The 22547-nt window shown below is 37.4% G+C and overlaps 1 protein-coding gene across 3 annotated transcripts in view; it reads left to right on the top strand.

Annotated features, from left to right (window-relative positions):
* Positions 1–22547, top strand: part of erbb4b (erb-b2 receptor tyrosine kinase 4b) — a 382561-nt gene that overhangs the window by 256125 nt on the left and 103889 nt on the right. The gene's annotated exons all lie outside the window — the stretch shown is intronic.

Genomic DNA, 22547 nt, shown 5'->3' with positions numbered 1-22547 from the left:
AAAACTAAAAATCCTCCGTTGTTTGCATAAGCGCTTTGTGTTAAGAGTAATCAATCATGTCCATTTTCAATGAAATAGCGATTGTAAGCCTTATTTTGACAATCTCCCCTGTACTGTGGACTGTTCCGGTTATATTAAACCCTCCCAGGTCTCTCTCCTTCAATCAAAAGCTGACTAGGACACATAAATAGAAAGGGAGCGCGTCACTGGGTGATACATCTGTCAGTCAAACTCGCCGGTCCTTTGTTGGATAAGCCAGTCAATGCCTAGCCAATGCATAGCCAGCATAGATTTGATTGATGGATGTAGTAACGAATCAAAAGACAATATTTTGCGTAGTTTCTGTAAGAGATGTCGTAAGAAGCATTGGTGAATACCTCATGCTTACTTAGCGTCGTCTTCAAGGTATTCATTAGTATCCAGCGCCTGCCAGTGTAAGAGCCTGCCAGCCGCACACACTTACCATACACAACGCGCAGACTAAATTAGAGACTGTTTTTATCAACTAAATGAGTTTTTTAACACTTGTAAATTCTGTAAATAGTTGTTTTAGTTATCAGGGCCTGCAAATGCATTATAATTAGCAGTTTATTGCAGATTTATTTGAATAAAAACTACTCTTTACTATTACACAAATGTTCTAATATAATTGGACTTTATTGAAAGGACGCCCAGTCTTTTTTGACATAAAAGCTTACAGAAGCTACATTTTTGAGAGAATCGTCCTCAAATTTTAATCAAAGCATGATCAGACATTCAGTTTTATATTTAGGTTATTTTCAGGGCATTAAAATTAAAATCTCATATTTTTTCCATAAGGGAATAATAAAAAAATAAAAACGTGAGTCACTTACATGCATATTTCCCCTTGTTTTAATCTGTCCCTATACTACTTTGAGTTATTATGACTTTTGGGTAACATAATTTGAAGTGTCTAGTTTAAAATAAGACCACATTTATGGATATAGACCATAGGGTTTAAGAGCTGCAGACATTTTTATTTGGGGTATGTCATTTTTTAATTTATTTCTCGGCGCAGGGCGAAGGTTAAGAGGTTAAACAATGTTTTTTATTTTTTTTTATGTTTAATCATTATAATATTATTTTTACATTATATCTGATCATGATAAGTGCAAAGATGCGAGTGGGTAAGGAATGATGGTTATATTTATTTTAATATTACGTTTTGTTTTGTAGAAAGCATTTATTTAATTTTGTATAAATTGTATCTTAATTTTAATAAAGGTTTCTTCGGCCAATTGCCTATAGCAGACTATAATCGTGACATGAATTTGCGGGAGCGATCACTTCTTTGCTCATGATCTCATAAATAAACCGAAACTCAGCAGGCTACTTGCCTTAAAAAAAAAAGTCCACTTTTTAACGAAATGATTCGAAACAAAAATATCGCGTTAAGAAAAGTGCTGTGTTCTCGCGATTAATCGCAATTGAATCGCAGATTTGTATTTGTTTGAAAAGTGTATCTTAAATTAAGTTTGAATTAAGTTTTTAATACTTAATCAATGGGTATATGGACAAATATGCATGATTTATGCAAATGTATGTTTATTATTAGTGAAACCATATAATACTTATTCAATAATAATCAATAAAACAGCATGAAGACTAGATGTGTATCAAAGGTCATAGATGTTTATCAAAGAACTTGTTCATGTCTCTTAAGCCTAGCTTAAAAATTCAGAATAAGCAGGGATTGGAAGGACATATTCAGTTGACGGAAGTGTATGTGTAACAATAACATTATAGATGCTTTAGTGTGTTTTAGCGTGTTGCCTGCTCAACAGCTTGCTCCTGTGTTAAGAAAGCATTGACATACACACATTTTAGCTTCCCCCATTTGTCTCCATTACCTGTAAGCCTCTGCTAATGGAGGCAAAGAGTCTCTAGGGTGTTGTTAGCACCTGACTTTACCATTTGATTCGAGCCTTTGTAAAATCAGTCATTACGCTCCAGCCCAAACACAGACTCGTGCAAGCTTTTTGACACAAATAGAGCTGTTCCATGACCCAGAACTGTACATCGCGATAATACTAAATGACTCTATACGCTTATGCCTTTGATTATACACGTGTGCCGCTTAGAGTGCAAGCAAATACTCACAGTCAAGAGAAAAGAGGAGCAAAAAACAGGGCTGAAAAAAAGTAGAGCGGCTGTGGATGTTGAATAATTCAGAACTGGCAGCACATGAGGCTTCAGGGCCAGCCGGAGTGCAGGAACTCCAGCCACTGATGAGTGGTGTGCCCGCTCCTCACCTTTGTCCTGCACACACATACACAGACACAATGCGTATCAGCTCATAAAGCTGCAAACTCTGCTCACCTGTCCACTCCGAGCTGTTTCAGTCCTCCTCCTCAGATATCAGACTTCGGCCTTATTAAAAGTTAATGTGAAGCGTGCAAAGAATTTTAATGCCAATTAATAACAGTTTCCTTCATAGCCCTTTGCCGTTTTTTCAGAGTCAAAAACCAGGGCGTTGACACAATACAACCAAAGCAAAAACTGTGGGGTGCATGGAGCAGGAAGAGACATCAAAGTCACCCCGTTATCCTGCAATAGATCTGATCAGTTAAAGTCGCTGGGCGTAGCAGGTTTCCTGGCAGGTGTGTAATGCTGTCATGGATGTTTGAACAGTGGTGTGTTGTGAGTGCCAGTGGTTCTGGCTGGGTTTCACAGTGTACGCCAGCCAAAGCCTGTGTGGCATCAACAGCATGCAGAGCAGAGTCCACACACAGCCAGACACATTTATACGTACACAAACACTTAAGCTTTCAAGTAACATAGATACTGCAGACTGATAAAAGGCATCTTCACCTCCCCTAGCCCTCCTGTTTTAGATGTTGCCTCTAATTTGGCATTGTTTCATCAATTCCACAGCCGGAAATGATAATGAAACATTTAAGAGTGATAAGTCAATTACCTCGACTCCTGACAATCACAGAACTCTTATTTCAAAAGGTATTGTGATGGAATCATTGTAATGCCGGACACTTTATTAGCTACACTTCACTAGTACCGAGTTGGATCCCCTTTTGCCTTCAGAACTGCTTTAATTCTTTGTGGCATAGATTCAACAAGGTGCAGGAAACAATCATCAGAGATTTTTCTCCATATTAACATGATAGCATCATGCTAGTTACTGCTGCTGTTCCACCACATCCCAAAGGTGCTCTATTGGTTTGAGATTTGGTGACTTTGGAGGCTAGTGTGCCATATGGTCTTGGTCTTCTGCTGCTGTATCCTATCTGCTTCGAGGTTCGATGTGTTGTGCGTTCAGAGATGCTGTAGCAAACCTTGGTTGTAACGAGTTATTTAAGTTACTGTTGCCATTCTTTTAGCTCAAACCAGTCTGGCCATTCTCCTCTGACCTCTGGCATTATCAAGGCATTTTTGCCCACAGAATTGCCGCTCAATGGATGATATTTTCTCTGAATATCTCTGACCATTCTCTGTAAACCCCTAGAGACGGTTGTGTGTGAAAATTCCAGTAGATCAGCAGTTTCTGAAATACTCAGACCAAACCGTCTAGCATCAACAAACATAGCACGTTCAAGTTAAATCCCTTCCCATTCCAGCTGATTTTTTGACCATACAACCTAAATGCATTGATTGGCTGATTAGATATTTACATTAACAAGCAGTAGAACAGGTGTACCTAATACAGTTGAATTAAGTTTATGCATTCACTGATCAGGCATAACATTATAATAATAATAATAATAATAATAATAATAATAATAGATTTTATTGATAACACGCTTTTCATTCCAAAGACTCTAAAAGTGCAACAAAGACAAAAAATAACAATAAAAATTAATAACAAGTAAAAATATTAAATAATAGAAACAATCTACCAACATATAAAGTTAAAAGCTTTTTTGAACAGAAATTATGAAACATAAAATGTATGATCATACATATTATGATCTAATATTGTGTGGCCCCCCTTTCTCTGCCAAAACAGCCCTGACCCATTGAGGCATTATACTAGACTAGACCCCTGAAGGTGGGCTGTGGTACTTATTTTGCACCAAGATGTTGGCAACAGATCATTTAAGTCCTGTAAGTTGTGAGTCAGGACCTCCATGGATCGGACTTGTTTGTTCAGCACATCCCACGGATGCTCGATTGGATTGAGATCGGAGGAATTTGGAGGCCAAGTCAACAACTGAAGCTCCTCAAACCATTCCTGATCCATTTTTGCTTTGTGGCAGGGCACATTATCTTGCTGAAAGAGGCCACAGCCACCAGGGAATACAGTTTTCATAAAAGGGGGTACATGGTCTGCAACAATGCTTAGGTAGGTGGTACGTGCCAAAGTAACATCCACATGAATGGCAAGACCCAAGGTTTCCCAGCAGAACATTGCCCAAAGCATCACACTGCCTCTGCCACTTGTCTTCTTTCAAAAGTGCATCCTGGTGCCATGAGGTAAGCGACACGGATACCCGGCCATCCATGTGATATAAAAGAAAATGTTTCATCAGACCAGGGCACAGTAACAGTAACCTTCTTCCATTGTTCCGTGCTCAACTTCTGATGCTCACAAGCCAATTGTTGGGGTCAGCATGGGCACTCTGACTGGTCTGCAGCTATGCAACCCCATTTGAAACAAACTGTAATCCAATATGTATTTTATACCTTTCTATATTATTCCTAGCTTCCTAGCATTAACTTCTTGAGCTATCTGAGCTACAGTACTCATCTGTTTGATTGGACCACACAGATCAGCCATCATCAGTTCATTACTGTTCCTTCCTTGGACCACTTTTAATAGTTACTGACCACTGCAGACCTGGAACCACCCACAAGAGCTGCAGTTTTGGAGATCCTCTGACCCAGATGTCTAGCCATCACAATTTGGCCCTTGTCAAACTCGCTCAAATCCTTACACTTGCCCATTTTTCCTGCTTCTAACTCATCAACTTTAAAGACAAAATGTTCACTTACTGCCTAATATATCCCACCCACTAACAGGTGCCATTATGAAGAGATAATCAGATAATATATTTATCAATTTTAGATAAATTATGTAATATTTGTAATGTATTTACTCATTTTTATTGCATACATTAGATATTAAAATATAAAACTTTCACAGGCAACTTTGAAAACAAAGCAATTTAAACTTCAGGATATGTTAGTTTTGTTACTACCAAGTGTATCGAACAAAAATCTTTCAGTTAGTGTGATGGCACTAACCTGGTTACAAGTAATTCCTTTAGTTTGTCCTGGTTCTTTCTGAACATTACTTTGTATATTGACCCCTAGAAACTGTTTAGACAACAGCTAATCAGATTTGAAGTGGCTGTTTAGCTTGCCATTTTTGTGTGCAATGCGCATGGGACAGTTAGTGAAAATGGTTCAATAGTCCATGGATGTGCTGGCTGAGACTGTATAACGTTGATTTAATTGTAAAAATGTTATGTAAAGCATTTGACAGCAGTTTAAAGTTCATATACATATCACGCAAAATAATCTGATGAATGTTATATGAGTGCATGGAGGCACACTGTAGGGAATAACTGAAATGACTGATGGGGTTGGAAATCACAGAGGCCCAGAAATAATTTATTTTAAAAGGCCAGCTATTAGTTATTTTCATTCTTGCTCCCTGATTGGCTAGTGTGTCGTTACCTAGGAAGAAGCAGGTGAGCGTAACGGAAGACCTGACCGCCATGGAGTTATGACACATCAGACGACACTACCAAACATGTCCAGTGACATAGAAAACACCAGAAGGAGCAAGAGATGCAGAAAGCAGCTGGTGTGCATCTGGAGTGGTAAATCGAGTGTGTGCCGGCTCTTGTGTTACAGCTAAACTGGCACAGTGAGGTCTTTGCCGCAGCATCCCCGTCTCCCTCTGTGGCTTAATAATTAATGTATTTATTTTTTGCATAGTGGCTCACTGGGACGAAGCTCAGGGGCTGTACTGAATGCATTGGAGGGTAATAGGACATGAATAGCCCCTGCTGCTGCTACGGCCGCCCTGCCAAGCGCTCAAGCTGTCCAGGTGGGGTCTGCCATGCGGATGAATGCGTGATGCTAAATATACCTCAAACTCCTCCCTCACTTCCCCACCTGGCCTCTTGTTTACTTTCAGCGCACATCTGAATTCACTTTTCCAAATACAGAGAATTTCCTCATCCAGCCCTCTTGCATCATTTTGCAGCACTACGCATGAGCTAATTTCATACCTACAAACTAGTCGAGATTTGCCGTTTTGAATCAAAATATGAAATTTATGTGAATCGTGTAGATCCGATGAGTTGGGGGAGGGGGATGTAAAGTTGAATGCATTGTTAACTTCACAATAATAACTGGAAATGCGCTTTTCCTATAGACTATATTGACATCTCTTGAGATGTCACGATCTTTTTTGGTGCTCTAATGTTACGTGACCTATTTTTTAACAGGCTGGGCGTGACATTCACAGATCACTGTAGCCCTCAGTTCAAGCTAACGGCAGCGAGGCACGCACGACATGAACCAATCAGCTCCTCTTTATAGCATAAGAGAAATCGCGAATGAACACAGGGCTGCCTCGACATTTATCGTTGTCTGGGACAAGTGAAAGAGGGGTTTACTTTCCAGACTGGACAAATAAATTATTAAAATAACCAGAAACGCGAGAATGAATTCAGATTTGTTTTTTTATTGCATTTAATGTAAACAGTGACTGATAATGGAGTGTATCTCTGGTAACAAGTCGCGTTGAGGCTCACGCTTCCTGTCTCATTGTCAGAGACATTCGTGGAGAAATCAAAACATTGTTTGATTATTTCACTATTTCACCCATGATTTCACCGGCGAAAATAGTTCCAAAGGAAAGCAACACTCAGCGCAGTGTTTTGTACTTAATGATTCAGCGTTTTGAATGAACGACTCAATGACTCGCTGACTCAACACCTCCACACTGATGAGAAAATTGCTTCAGAATCAGTATATAAATACCACCAAAAATCTCCCCATACATTGTACAGTACATACAATTTGCTATGTATTCTACCTGATAGGCCCAGAGTTAATCAGTATCTAATCAAACTGTGAGATTTGTGACAATGCCCAGCACTATATTGTAAATGTTTTTTTACTTGAAGCAAATGTTACCTTTTATCTTTATTTTCTAGAGTGCACCAAAATGCTTTGTTTACATGTTAAAAACACAAACATTTTCTACTGGGAGGTGATGCCCCAGATCCCACTAAAAGTATTCAATTGACTTTCTCAGAGACAGAAACATGTCACCTTTTTCACCACTTTCACCACTGTCAGTTTGCAGGTATGTAATTTATAAGGTGTGAATACAGGTATTTCTATGCCATATCAAGTTTTATGAATCTGGTTCTATAGCGGCTCCATAAGGATTCTTTTTTTCTTTAATAAGTTTGAGAATAGCCATGTTATTGTAAAATTCTTATATAAATTAGATAATACAACAGCTCTAGTGCTTATATTTGATACAGCATTACAGAATTTTGTTGTCATTATAGGAATAATGCAGACACCCTACTTTTAATGGAACAAGAACATGTTTTTAATATATTTTTAAGTTGTAATTACACAGTTACTCTCCAAATTAATGTAGAAATAGTTTTTTTTTAATATATATATATATATATATATATATATATATATATATATATATATATATATATATATATATATATATATATATATATATATATATATATATATATATATATATATTTGTGTAATGGCATTTTTATGAATGAAGGCCACTATTACTGCTACTAGTGTCTCTGTTAAATAGATTTTTTTTAAACATTAATGATAGATATTAATGATCAACATTACAGTATAATTGAAAGCTATACAAGTTCAACATTTATTAGGCTTTAAAAAATAACTTGTAATTTAGGTGAAATTAAAACAATCTTCACATAAACCCATTATAATAAATGTCATATTTACCTGTGGCCTTTCTACTTGCATAACAAGTAGGAAATATAACGAAATCGAATAATCAAATTAATCCTTATTAAAGCTAAAATTTTCTCTGTTACCTTTGTTCTTAACATTAACGACATCACATCACAGCAACTGGTTTGTTATCCTGCTGTCACTTTAAGCTCTCTTGGCTTAAGCTGCTATCTGGGTGATTCCATTTGGTGCCACGGGGGTAAAATATATGTATTATTTTATAAAAATATAGTTTTATATTGCTTTTTGAGCTGTTATGAGATTTAGAGGTTGAGTTCAAAGGCCATTACTGGCTGCCCCTGCAGCCTAACAGGGGAATGCTAACCTTTCCCTGAGGTTAAGACAGGTCATAGTACAGTCATCTGTATGCAGGTGCTTTTCTGTTTCAGTTAGCTTTGCCTTTCCCCCTCTCTCTGCGGAGCTCCCGGGTACAGAGCTCATTGCAGTGCTGGTGTGGGATGAACCGGTCCTGCTCTGATATCTGAAGTGTCACTCGGTCAGAAGCCACCCTTCACCCCCTTTCTTTGTAGCTGTGTTTTTCATTGGGCTTTTAATTTTTATTGAAGCATGCATTTAAGCTCTCTTGTGTTTTCTGATTGAGCCATTGTGCAGTTAAAGAGGCATTTTGCTCTGCCCAAGGAAAGAGAGAATGGATGTTTGAATTACTATTCAATGTTAAAGGTCCCGTTTTTCATGTGTTTTTGAAGCTTTGATTGTGTTTACAGTGTGCAATATAACATGAGTTAATGTTTCGCGTGTAAAAAAAAACCACAGTATTTTTCACGCAATTTACTTATCTGTACAGCGCTGTTTCCTCTGTCCTAAAAACGGCCTGATGATTTCCTTGTTCTATGAAGTCCCTCCTTCAGAAAACGTAACAAGTTCTGATTGTGTCAGCGGTTGCAGTGTTGTGATTGGACAGCAGCTTAGCGCACGTTGCCCGGAAAGGTCCCGCCCCTTACCATAACGGGGAGATGCAAGCGCTCAGTGTTATTGTAAAAATGTCAATATTACCTTATCAATTTGAGCCGGAATCAGACCCCGAGAATATCTAAGGATCGATTACAACCTGCTCGGGAAAGACTTTTGCAGGATGTTTCACAATGGTAAGCTATTTATTTAGTAGTTGTCATACTTTTACGTTTGGCTGTTACAAATTGCAATGTTAAATGTTACAAACTGTTATAAAAGCTTGTGGTATATGGTTTTGTCCGTATATCGAATTAATGATGCATTCTCTATAATAAATTAACTAACATGGTCCTTGAATAGATTATTACATCAAAGACCGTGGATATGCAGTGTTTGTTACTGTTTAGCACAGTTACATTTTAATACATATGACTGCTGTAGCATAATGGCTTCGCAATAAATAGGAAACAAACATGGCTTTACTACAGTTAGTTACGTCACATAAACATAGATCAATGATTGGCATGGCTGCAGCTGAACGAGCATGTGGTTAAACAGTAAACAATGGATATAATAAACAAATCATTTTAACTGATCATTACAAGCACCAACAATTGATGGTGTCTGATTGAATTACTACACTTTTTTAAAACGTTTGTCGGATTAGTTTCAATTACCATCCAACGTTAGTTAACAAAGCTAAACAGTGTTGCCCTTTGTGTAATGAGTTACATAAACTGTTAAACGCAAAAACTTAAATAATAAAACACACTTACCGGTTGTGGTCCATAAACAACGCCTTCTCCAGACAAAGAGGGAACTGCATCATCTTTCAAGAATAACCTTTGTGCGAATCCGGCATTAAACTGATTAAGATTGAGGAAGCAGTCCTCAGCAAAATGTGCTGCACATAGTTTTAAATTTTGATTATAATTTTCGAGAACTGAGTTAAACTTAAATTTTAACCATTGATCTCTAAGTACAGCGTCCGTGGGAAGGCCAAACAAAGATGATTTGACTCCTGGATGAAAATAACAGCGTCTCGACGACATGGCGACAAACACAACACTTCCTCTTCTCCACGTGGGAGATCAACAAGGCCACGCCCCCTCGTTTGCATATTCTTGTGGGTGGAGGGTTAGTCAACAAACTGTTCTAGTGACGGCATTAAAGCAGGAAGTGCAGGCAAGTCCAAATCGGCCGTTCGCTGTAGGCTTTAAAAGGGAACTTCTGTTAAATAAAATATCTCGCTTGGCATTGAACTTTGAGCTTTATAATTTTACAGGTATTATTTATGTTCTAACAGCAACATTACACACTAAGTAAAGTTTGAAAGATGGGATCGCGAAGAACAGGACCTTTAACAACAGTTTTCACCACAGCAGAGGTTTCAAAACACACTTGTTTGCACCTTTTTGACTGAAAAAGATTATACCAGTCAAAAGTTTGGAAACATTACTATGGTCATTGTTGTTTAGAGGAGCCTCTTCTGCTCACCAAGCCTGCATTTATTTGATACAAATACAGCAAATACAGCTGAATTGTAAGCAGAAATTCTATATATTTTTCAGAAATCATTCTAATATGCTGATTTGTTGCCAGAACATTTATTGTTACTTTTATTATTATTATTATTATTATTATTATTATTATTATTATTATTATTAATAATGTTGAAAACAGTTTTGTACATTTTTTTTCAGGATTATTTAATAAATAGAAAGTTCAAAAGAACAGCATTTATCTGAAATAGAAACCTGTTCCAAACATTATAAATGTCTATACTGTCACTAGATTAATTTAATTTAATGCATCCTTGCTGAATAAATGTATTAAGCCCCCCCCCCCCCCCCCCCCCCCCCCCAAAAAAAAAAAAATAATAACATAAAAAAAAAATACAATTCTTACCAACCCCAAACGTTTGAACAGTAGTGCAATGTTACAAAAGCTTTCTATTTCAGATAAATACTGTTCTTTTGAACTTTCTATTCATCAAAGAATCCTAAAAAAAGTTTTACAAAACTGTAATTTTCAACATTGATAATAATCAAAAATGTTTTGTGAGCATCAAATCATCATATTAGGATGATTTCTAAAGGATCATACAACTGGAGTAGCGATTCAAAATTCCTTCAAAAAATTAATCTTTGTATCACAGAAATAAATTGCATTTTAAAATATATTCAAATAGAAAAGTTATTTTACATTTAAATAATATTTCACAATATTGCAGTTTTTTTGTATTTTTAACAACATAAATGCAGCCTTGGTGAGCAGAAGAGACTTTCTCAGAGACATACACACACACACACACACACACACACACACACACACACACACACACACACACACACATACACACACAAGCCGTATTTTCTATCCCCCTACACTGCCCCTACCCCCTAACCTACCCATCACAGGAAACATTCTGCATTTTTACTTTCTCAAAAAAAAAAAAACTCATCCTGTATGATTTATAAGCATTTTGAAAAGTGGGGAAATTGGCCAATGTCCTCATATTTCACCCTCTCCTTGTAATACCTATGTCATTATACACATTTGTGTCCTCATAAGTCTCAAAAAAATGCACACACACACACACACACACACACACACAGAGAGAGATATACAGGTCCTTCTCAAAAAATTAGCATATGTGATAAAAGTTCATTATTTTCCATAATGTAATGATACAAATTAAACTTTCATATATTTTAGATTCATTGCACACCAACTGAAATATTACAAATATTTCAAAAAGTTAGCATATCATGAAAGGTTCTCTAAACGAGCTATTAACCTAATCATCTGCTTTAACTAATTAACTCTAAACACCTGCAAAAGATTCCTGAGGCTTTTAAAAACTCCCAGCCTGGTTCATTACTCAAAACCGCAATCATGGGTAAGACTGCCGACCCGACCCTGTCCAGAAGGCCATCATTGACACCCTCAAGCGAGAGGGTAAGACACAGAAAGAAATTTCTGAACGAATAGGCTGTTCCCAGAGTGCTGTATCAAGGCACCGCAGTGGGAAGGAAAAAGTGTGGGAAAAAACGCTGCACAACGAGAAGAGGTGACCAGACCCCGAGGAAGATTATGGAGAAGGACCGATTCCAGACCTTGGGGGACCTGCGGAAGCAGTGGACTGAGTCTGGAGTAGAAACATCCAGAGCCACCGTGCACAGGCGTGTGAAGGAAATGGGCTACAGGTGCTGCATTCCCCAGGTCAAGCCACTTTGGGCTACAGAGAAGCAGCACTGGACTGTTGCTCAGTGGTCCAAAGTACTTTTTTCGATGAAAGCAAATGTTGCATGTCATTCGGAAATCAAGGTGCCAGAGTCTGGAGGAAGACTGGGGAGAAGGAAATGCCAAAATGCCTGAAGTCCAGTGTCAAGTACCCACAGTCAGTGATGGTCTGGGGTGCCATGTCAGCTGCTGGTTTTGGTCCACTGTGTTTTATCAAGGGCAGGGTCAATCCAGCTAGCTATCAGGAGATTTTGGAGCTTTTCATGCTTCCATCTGCTGAAAAGCTTTATGGAGATGAAGATTTGGTTTTTCAGCACGACCTGGCACCTGCTCACAGTGCCAAAACCACTGGTAAATGGTTTACTGACCATGGTATTACTGTGCTCAATTGGCCTGCCAACTCTCCTGACCTGAACCCCATAGAGAATCCGTGGGATATTGTGAAGAGAAAGTTGAGAGACGCAAGACCCAACACTCTGGATGAGCTTAAGGCCGCTATCGAAGCATCCTGGGCCTCCGTAACACCTCCGCAGTGCCACAGGCTGATCGCCTCCATGCCACGCCGCATTGAAGCAGTCATTTCTGCAAAAGGATTTCCGACCAAGTATTGAGTGCATAACTGAACATAATTATTTGAAGGTTGACTTTTTTGTATTAAAAACACTTTTCTTTTATTGGTCGGATGAAATATGCTAATTTTTTGAGATAGGAATTTTGGGTTTTCATGAGCTGTATGCCAAAATCATCAGTATTAAAACAATAAAAGACCTGAAATATTTCAGTTGGTGGCAATGAATCTAAAATATATGAAAGTTTAATTTTTATCCTTAAATTATGGAAAATAATGAACTTTTATCTTATATATATATATATATATATATATATATATATATATATATATATATATATATATATATATATATATATATATATATATATATATATATATATATATATATATATTAGGGCTGTAACGTTACACCAAACCCACGATTCGGTTCGTATCACGATTTTTGACCCACGGTATGATACAAACCTCGATATGGGGGGGACAAAACAGTTTTATTCTGTACAGTATTCTGTAGCCTATTTTGCCGTCAATACCATATATCTGTATGGTCAATAGGCTACTGCCGACGTTTTCTTTGCGGTACCAATAGGCAATATATATTTAACATGAAGTATAGGGCCTCCTGTACATCAATACCAACAGAAGCGCCACGTCAGACACGCTTCTGGTGTGCAAAGAAAGAGAAAACACCACGCAGCCGCCCCGCAGATGACACGCAACAGAAACGCCACGCTCACACCACTTTGCCAGCCGGTTGGGGAAGCTTCTTGAAACATTTACGGCAAATTGTGTGGGTCTTGTCAACTACACGATTGCCATCCTTGTTCTCCACCGGGTTGCTGAAATGTTGCCATACTGCTGACTTAAAAGTTGGACCTGGACAGGAAGGATAATTCTGGGAGTTGGAAGGGGTGTGTCGCGATTCTGCCTTCTCAGATCGCGATACAGGTTCGTGGACCTGCGTATTGCGATTTCGATTTCATATCGCATATCGTTACAGCCCTAATATATATATATATATATATATATATATATATATATATATGATCTTTTATCTTCTCTCTCTCTCTCTCTCTCTCTCTCTCTCTCTCTCTCTCTCTCTCTCTATATATATATATATATATATATATATATATATATATATATATATATATATATATATAATGTTAGTATATTATATATTTTGGAGATTATGTAATTGTCCCCTAAAATGAACTACAATCTAAAATCTTATTCAGGCACTCAGCACTACTCTCTTTTATAAAATCATTCATCACAGTGTTGATCCAAAGTGACTGTGTTCAAATCCTCTCAGAGGAGATAGCTGGCCTAATGCACATGCTGTGTACAGTTTTGTGGATGGTTTGTCTTTTATCAGGAGACAAACCATTACTGTATGTTCTCTTTCCTCCGTGTTTTCGAAATCTATTCCCACAGGTGTGCCACTACATGATTTAGCTGTTCTAATTCAACAAGCTCACCTTCCCGACCCAGATATGTAACATGAAAGGTTATTTCAGTTACTAGAAATAAGAGAGGGGAAGTCTTGCCCTCTCTTATCCCTTTGCCCTCTCATTTATACCTCTATTCTTTTTCTGTTCTTTTTCCCAGATAAATAAGCAGATATGCTCCGTGCCCTAGATAATTCCATAAGCCTTTAATCTTAGCCATTTTTCATAAAGATCCATCGGAAACAATTACATAAAGGATAACAAACTTTAATCAGCCTGCTTTAAACGCAATTACCACCCTGAGGAAATCAGGAGGGCAGGGAGGATTGTAAGTAAAGCCAACTGTCTGAAGCTGTCATCCATCCTGTTTATTTATGTGTATATATGTGTGTGTGTGTGTGTGTGTGTGTGTGTGTAGAGAGAGAGAGACAACCAGCATTGAACCCTTATATACCTTGTAACCCAACAAACATCTCAAAATAAGGGGGTTATTACATTGGGTTCAAATGCTTCTGCATTAACGGTTCATAAACAGATGCAATGGTGTATTGTGAGCATCTGTCACTGCTTTGAACCACTGGTCCAGCACTGCAGTTCTCCACTCAGTGTTCAATATACTTTCAATTCTTTCTTTATTGCTTATATATCATACAGTCACTGTGACAATTCCCCTTATAACATTTGCCAATAAAAATTGCCCTCCTGTAGACAAAAAGCGTGTCCTGTTTTTTCCAGCACCGTTTTCTTTATCAACCTTGGTTGGATTTGAAAGAGGTTTATTTCAATGCAGCTCTTGCCTGTTATTTACTGCCGTTGTCATTGGTTTTTCAAGAGTTGTTATCGAGTTGGTCTTTGTCTCTCTGTAGTCTGAGCAAAAAAATAATATATATATATGATGCATTGAGCACTACAAGAGGGTCCTTGGTTCAGATAAATTCCAAGGACCGAAACAGACACATGTAACCAGTAGAACACATGTTCTGCTGTCAGCGGCGATCACATATGGGCCATCAGTAGGCTCCCATGATGCTTTGCCTGCCGTGGCCACTCATGCTTGAATGTCAACAGTGTCTCGTTAAAAGTGCATTTGCTCGCAGCCAGCACGGCTCGAATGCCTGCTGAACTACTCCCGCACAGGTCCGCGCCTTCCCCCTTTCTCTCTCCCGGACGCCTGCGGCATCAACTCCTCATAAATGCTTTTATGTAGTTAAATTAAAGCCGTTGTTCTTTTCAGGTCAGTAGTTAAATACATAAAAGTGCAATTAAATTCAAATAGAGTCTGTCTGTGTTTTATTCCTAGTTTGCCACCCCTGTTCCTCTAGATTTATGTGAGCAGCTCTTTTGCTCTGACCTTGGCTGAGGTGTTCATGGAAAGCCCATCATTGAGGTCCCTTATTATCTTAGCTAAATAACGAGTAAGTGAGCAATGGTTCACAGCTTTTTGAATGAAATTGCTGTTTTTATTTAGCAAGGATGCATAAAATGAATTCAAAATTGAGAGACCGTAAAGACATTGATAATGTCCAAAATTCTATTTAAAATAAATGCTGTTATTTTGAACCTTCTGTTCATATATTTTCCTTAAAAGAATACAGAAAAAATTGTATCACAGTTTCCACACAGATATTAAGCGGCACAAATGTTTTCAACATTGATAATAATAGGAAATGTTTCTTGAGCACCATTATTTCTGAAGGATCATGTGGCAGGATTTGTAGGAGTTTCCCTTTCAGACACAACATTTATGGGAGTAGAGTATTAAAATGAATCATAAGGTTATTTATCAAAGGTATGTGCTCATCAATGTACTGGTATTTGTGCCATCTACCACCCAAAAAAGCTCATCTTAAACCAGATAATAATTTGCGCTGGTTTTTGTAGATTGTGTTGGTCAAATGTTAAGTCTGTGTCTGTGTTCTTAAATTTGCACTTTGTCAGTTGATCACACACACAATTTTCCACTCTGATTGCCACTATTATGGGATTTCAAAAATCTGGCCCTTAGTGAGACTCCATCCTTTTGAATGGTATTGTAAGTGTTGAGCAAGAAGCTTTAGCATGTGCTTAGCAGACTGACATTTTAATTCAAAATGTGTTCTTACAACTTTTTGTTTTACCATAGATCTTTTTTTTTTTTTTTTCAAAACATTGTGAGTGCATTAGTAATACATTGCAGTGTTATTTTCCCTTTCATTTTCCCATATTTTCATTAGAGGCATGTTTTAATTTCAATTTTAACATTTTTGCTATAAACATATCTTCAGTCATTTTGATGATTAGACATAATTTGTATCTAATTAAGATTCAGAAGGTAGAACAAATGAGTACGAGCTGTAAGTGACTTTTTTGTGAAATAACACACTGAAGATTTCCGTGACAGACACCACCGATCTATCTGTCAGATAGTAAGAACAATTTAGGTAGTTGTCTCTGTCAGACCTAGACTCTATAACCCACAAAAAGAGCACAGAATGCTATTATTTATCCAGAAGACTTTGAGGTGTTCTCTGCCTACTTTTGAGTCATTTCTCTGTTGGCCAGTTTTGATGAGACTTTAACAGACACATGGAAGGAATTACTTGGAGTGTTTTTTTGTCTTCCTCTCAAATTGGACACAGAGGGACTCTCGGCCTTCGAATATCCGGTTAAATATATGTATGATGCAAGATATTATTTGTCTCTCTTTTAGGTCTTGTGTAGCACTTAGTCTGTGATTTTAGCACACTTAGTCTCACAAAATAAAAAAGACAGCATGACGGATATCACCCTCAACAGCTAAAAGAACAATAATGTTCAGTTAAACAACGATTAATACGCAAAGTGTTTATTTTTATCACCAGCAATTTTTGTTCCCCTTATCGAAAAGAAAAATCACTCCGTTCCCTCTTGTTGTTTGTTCAACTTTACTCGTTGCATTTTTTACCCAGACAGCATCTCCTTGGTAACGCGGCTGGAAAGGCCAGGCTGTGTGGTGCAGAGCCTCACTTTGATGGATGGCGCAGAAGATCACCTATTTGTACAGTGGCGGCAGGGGAAGTTGGCACAATCTGGCATATCATTCCTCATAAGCCCTGCCAGGCGCGACCCCTCTGTGCCACACACACAGAGCCAGACTGCTGGCGTGACTGGCGTAAGGCCGAGGTGATGTTGGCACTCTGTGATGACTAGGCAGACACATCTATGTCTGATTGACTTGATTATCTTGTAGAGAAAGTATGAATGAACCATTAGATTAGGACCGTGTGATTGTTAAAGGGAGATGCTTGACTAGTCTTGATCTTCAAGTTAAGCTGATGAAAGATCCTGCGTACTACATATACATATACACCAGTGAAGTGATGATATATAATATGAATGATGTCCTTTCTTGTCCATTTAGTTAAATGAAACTCATTGTCTGAAGCCCAGAGAAATCATAATGTTCGGTTTTGTGTTTTCTTCAAAATCTCATGAGCTGCTTATGAGGCAGCAGTTTTAGTCATCATAGGTACTTTCTTGTAGTTAAGACTCCAAGATACCTTCTTTTAGCCAAATTATAACAGAGCATCACATTCATCTTCACCATAGAAGGCAATAACATACTGCAAAGCTAAATAGCTCAGTGAAAAAAATAGGTAACACTTTAGCATACTGTTCCATCATTAATGAATAACTACACAAGAGCAAATGAGTAACATACTATTATCTTTCTAGTAACTACTATTAACTAAAAACATGAAACTCTAATTAATTAATTAGTAATTAGTAATGAGTAATGGCTCTGGACTAGTGGTTTATAATAGTGCTTAAAGGGATTTTTTCATTTTAAACTGTTATTCCCTTAACTAAGACGAGTTGATACATACCTCTCTCGTCTGAGTGCGTGCACTTAATCTCTGACGCGCGGTGACAATCAGATAGCATTTAGCTTAGCCCACTAAGTCCAGTTTATTCACTATGGTACCAAACAGAGATCAAGTTAGAAGCGACCAAACACCTCCACGTTTTCCCTATTTAAATACAGTTACGATCCCCGGTTCCACCTGACCAAGTGTCGAGGTGTCCATGAGCAAGACACCCAATCCCAGCTGCTCCTAACGAGCTAGACTGGCGCCTTGCATGGCTGACACCGCCGTTGGTGTGTGAATGAGAGAGTGAATGGGTGAATGTGAGGCAAGATGTAAAGCGCTTTGGATGGCCATGGGTCTGTTAAAAGCGCTATATAAATGCAGTCCATTTACATTACTACATCATTATAAACAAATGACAAATTATTTGGATCAGTATTCTAAAGGGAAGATCATGGTAACCAACTAATCACGCAAGTGTTACCAAATCCATTGGAAGGAACCCTCAAAAGCTTATAATAACTAAATCAGTCATTACTAGGGGGTTATCGTGCATTTAACTTTAGAATACTGATCTAAATAATTAATAGCTAATTCTGGAGGATGTAGCAAGACTTCAGTCATTACTATTTAAAACCTTACAAAAACTTCAAGAGCAGTTAATGATTTCAGTCATTATAGGGAGTTATCATGTTTTAACTTTAGAATACTGGTCCAAATGATTAGTAATTCCTTCTGAAGGATTTGGTAATACTTCAGTCATTGCTAGTGGTTACCATTATCTTTACTTTAGAATTAATTATACATTATGCATTATTCATGTTAATTATGAACCTATATGTAGTAGTTCTTAGTAGTCCTCTGGGGAGGACTGTAAAGTTGTAGTTATTGATTAGTGAACTACCACATTTAACTAAACACTATAACTTACTAATTCGTTAATTCGTTTATTGTAAGTTAATAGTTACTAGTGTTAATATAGTATTAATATTGCGTTACTCATTTGTTCCTGTATAATTATTCATTAATGATGGAACAGTATTCTAAAGTGTTACCAAAAAATAAATTATATACAGTTGCAAGAAAAAGTATGTGAACAGCTTGCAGAATCTGTGAAAATTTGAATAAATGAGAGATCATACAATATATTGTATTTTTTTTATTTTGTGCTGTCTTGAAAGTGACTCAAACTATTAAATAAGCTTTAAACATTCACAGATGCTCCAGAAGGAAACAATGCAGTAAGACCCAGGGGGTGAAAACATCAGAACATGATTAAGATTTTGATTTTGATTTTGTTTAAATGTATATATTTTTTTCATTTTTTACTGCCCTTTGGAAGCAACAAAAAATTAAGTTCAGTTTATTTTCCGAAGAATGAACAACCATCAACCATCACAAAAAAAACGTGGATCATCCAGGGAACAACATACAGTAGGCTATTGAGAATCAATGGTTCAAACTTCTGAACAAGGTGATTTAAATAAATTCGGTGATTTAAATAAATTCAACTTTTTTTTTTTTTGTCTTGTGGACTAAATGTAAACATCTTTTATGTAAAATATATTATTCATTACAGTACTACATAAAAAAAAAACATATTTTGTATGTTGTATCTCTTAATTTGTGCAAATTAAAATGGACTAAAATGTGCATTTATGTATTTCTGTTAGATTATTGTGTCTTGGTTTAGCTTAGCAACATGTTAACAGCTAAGTAAATTGTCATGTACATTTACATCATGTGGAGTCTCGCCTGCCTACTTTACAAGATGCATAGAGTGTTCCAAATCAGTCACTTATGATGTTCTATTTTATTGCTTTAGAAGAACGCTGCATGTGTCGGCAATATATTTGGGTAGAGAGACAGAGACTTCTTTAAATCTAACATGCTCAGTTCAGCCATGTTTTAAGTTTATGCGTATGCAGAAATTGTGCATAATTGTGTGTGCGTGGTTGCGTGCATGCGCGTGTGCGCATTTAGTGTTTGTCAATGACGTCAGTTTTTTCACTCCATTTAAGACTAAATTGAACCTGTAGCTTTTACAAACCCAACAAGTCAAACACTCATTCAAATGAAACCAGCTGTCATCGCTGCAAAGAGAAACGTTTTAATGAACCCAGCGCCAGTGCTGGCATCTAGACTGGCTGTGTGTGTGTGTGTGTGTGTGTGTGTGTGTGTGCGCGCGCTCTCCTACCCCTCCAGCTGTGTGTCCTTTCATACAGGTAACTTGCTTGCCAATCTGTGCCATCTGAGAAAGTGAGATTAGGGTGATAACGTGCCTCATTTTTCCAGATTTATCAGAAATACGTTCTTTCAGGTTTCTTTGTTATGCTGTAGGGGATAAATAAATGCAAATCTTAAATGTAAATGTCAAATATAAATGAAAGTATTAAATATAAATATCAAATCTAAATCTATAACTTAAAGTTTAACCGTTGTTTTTTTTTATTTTAATGAAACCGTTATTTTTTTTATGCCTGACCTTCTTCTGCGGAAAACAAAATAATATATTTTAAAGGATGGTTTTGTTCATACAATGAAAGTCAGTAGGGTCCATAACAACTCTGGTTCCACAGATAAAATAGAAAGTCATACATGTTTGGAACAGCATAAGGGTGAGTGAATTATGACAACATTTTGAGTTTTAAAATAGGAACTGCTACATAAAAACCTTCTCAAAAATCGCAGCCCTGATTACGAACATGTTCAGGGGAAGCACATTATGTATAGGGGCTTTGAATGTTGTCTTTGATGAACCTTCGAATAGGAAGTTAGATGAATTAAATGAGCGTCTGGTATACCATTTACATGATGCTTGCATTTAAACATACGATTATCTTCTTTATTGTATGGTCTTCTTTTGTATGTTCAGTCGTTTATGATATAATAGCATAATTGGTGCTGACTGAGCCTATAGTCTTCAGTTGTGGACTCTCATCCCTCAGGTGTTCTTATCTGATGTACACGATAATGTTCAGTGAAGCTGGAGTGAAATCGTCTGTAGAGAGACAGCCTTCCGGGCCGGCCCTCCATCAACCCGGTTGGGCCATCTGAGGACCCCTGCTGAGTTCTGCCATTGCATGTATTTGTATTTCTGATTCTTGCCTCTAGGAGAGCTTGAGACATTTGCGTTCAGCCCTCCCATCATGTCAGACGCGCAGAACGCTAAAATTAATTTATCCATTGAGCGACAGGTTTCTCAATGCCCTGCAGAGATAGGGGAAATACACAATAACACTGTCTCCAATCATCCATGGAGTACAGTTTAATCAAGCTTTTGTTAGGCTATTATCAGTTTCGGATGGCCCGTGGTTATGAATATGTCTCATCTGTTCTACCGCCACACAGCTAATCTCCTGTAGCCATGAAAGAGAAATCCAGTGCAGTAAATAATGCAAATCTGTTATAAGCTCTCCAGTGTTTTTGTCCACGCAAGTGAGGATTACTCCAGACACGTTAAGATCATAATGTTCATTGTCGTCTGGTGTGCCCCAAACAGAGACGTCTCACTCGTGAACTCGTGGGGAGGGGAGCAACAGATTGATTCCTCTCCAGATCCGGTGATCCGTGTGAAACAGTATGATGCATATTAGGGAAAAGGATTGAGAAGTGTCTCCCTGCAGATGAAATATGAAATTAGAAATATGTTAGTGCTGCTGTCCAGATTGTTAGAGCTCTAAATCCAGGATGGATCTGATTTTGACATTGTCGGGGAATGTAATAATTTCCTTCCCTCTGTTTGTGTCTGCTGGGAGTAGACATCTCTCAGAGGAGCGGAAGGAAGGAAGTGGGGAGAAATGCAATGAAGAGGGGGAAAATATAAATAAAAACAGATTAGGATTATTAATAATAGCAGTAAGAGTCAAATTTGTCTGCTCTGTTTGTTGAAGGAATAGTCAAAGGAGTGACTGATTAAAATCTGCCATTATTTATTCACCCAAATTTAATTCCAAACAGCACAGTACTTTCTTTTTTGATCATAAAAGGAGAAATTTTGAGGAGAAAATAAAGAATACTTTCAAGCTCCAAAAAGGATGCAAACGCTCCATGAAAATATCATAAAAGACAATGTAGATGACAATAGCTTTGTGTGATACACCGACGGGGACGGATTTAACTCATATTTTGACACAGGCAAAAGGAATTTTAAGCGACAAAACACATATGTACACATATTTAAAAATCAGAATATCAGACATTTCATGGTATAATTAACAAGTTTGTGAATGTTTCAAATAAAAAAGGAAAAATAAATAAAATCAATATATCATTTTTAAGCTTTACCACTCCATTTATTCTAATTCCAAAAAACAAAACAAAAATCTTGTGCATCATTAATATTTTTTTTGTGTTGTAAAAAACAAGTCATACAGGTTTGAAATGACATTAGCATGAGTAAATAATGTTATTTTTGAATGAACTGTCGCTTTAAAGCACCATTTTTGACTGTGGATTTCAGGCTGACTAACCAGCAGAAGTAGGCCAGTTCTGACACCAGAGGGTCAAGAAGAGACATTGTGAAGAAATCTAATTATTTTATACGTTATCTTTGTTCTCAGGAGAGCCTAACCATGC

Source organism: Pseudorasbora parva, chromosome 5 (genome assembly GCF_024679245.1).
Source record: "Pseudorasbora parva isolate DD20220531a chromosome 5, ASM2467924v1, whole genome shotgun sequence".
NCBI classification, from domain to species: domain Eukaryota; kingdom Metazoa; phylum Chordata; class Actinopteri; order Cypriniformes; family Gobionidae; genus Pseudorasbora; species Pseudorasbora parva.
Note: the sequence above shows the minus strand (reverse complement) of the source record. Positions and strands in the feature narration are given on the sequence as shown.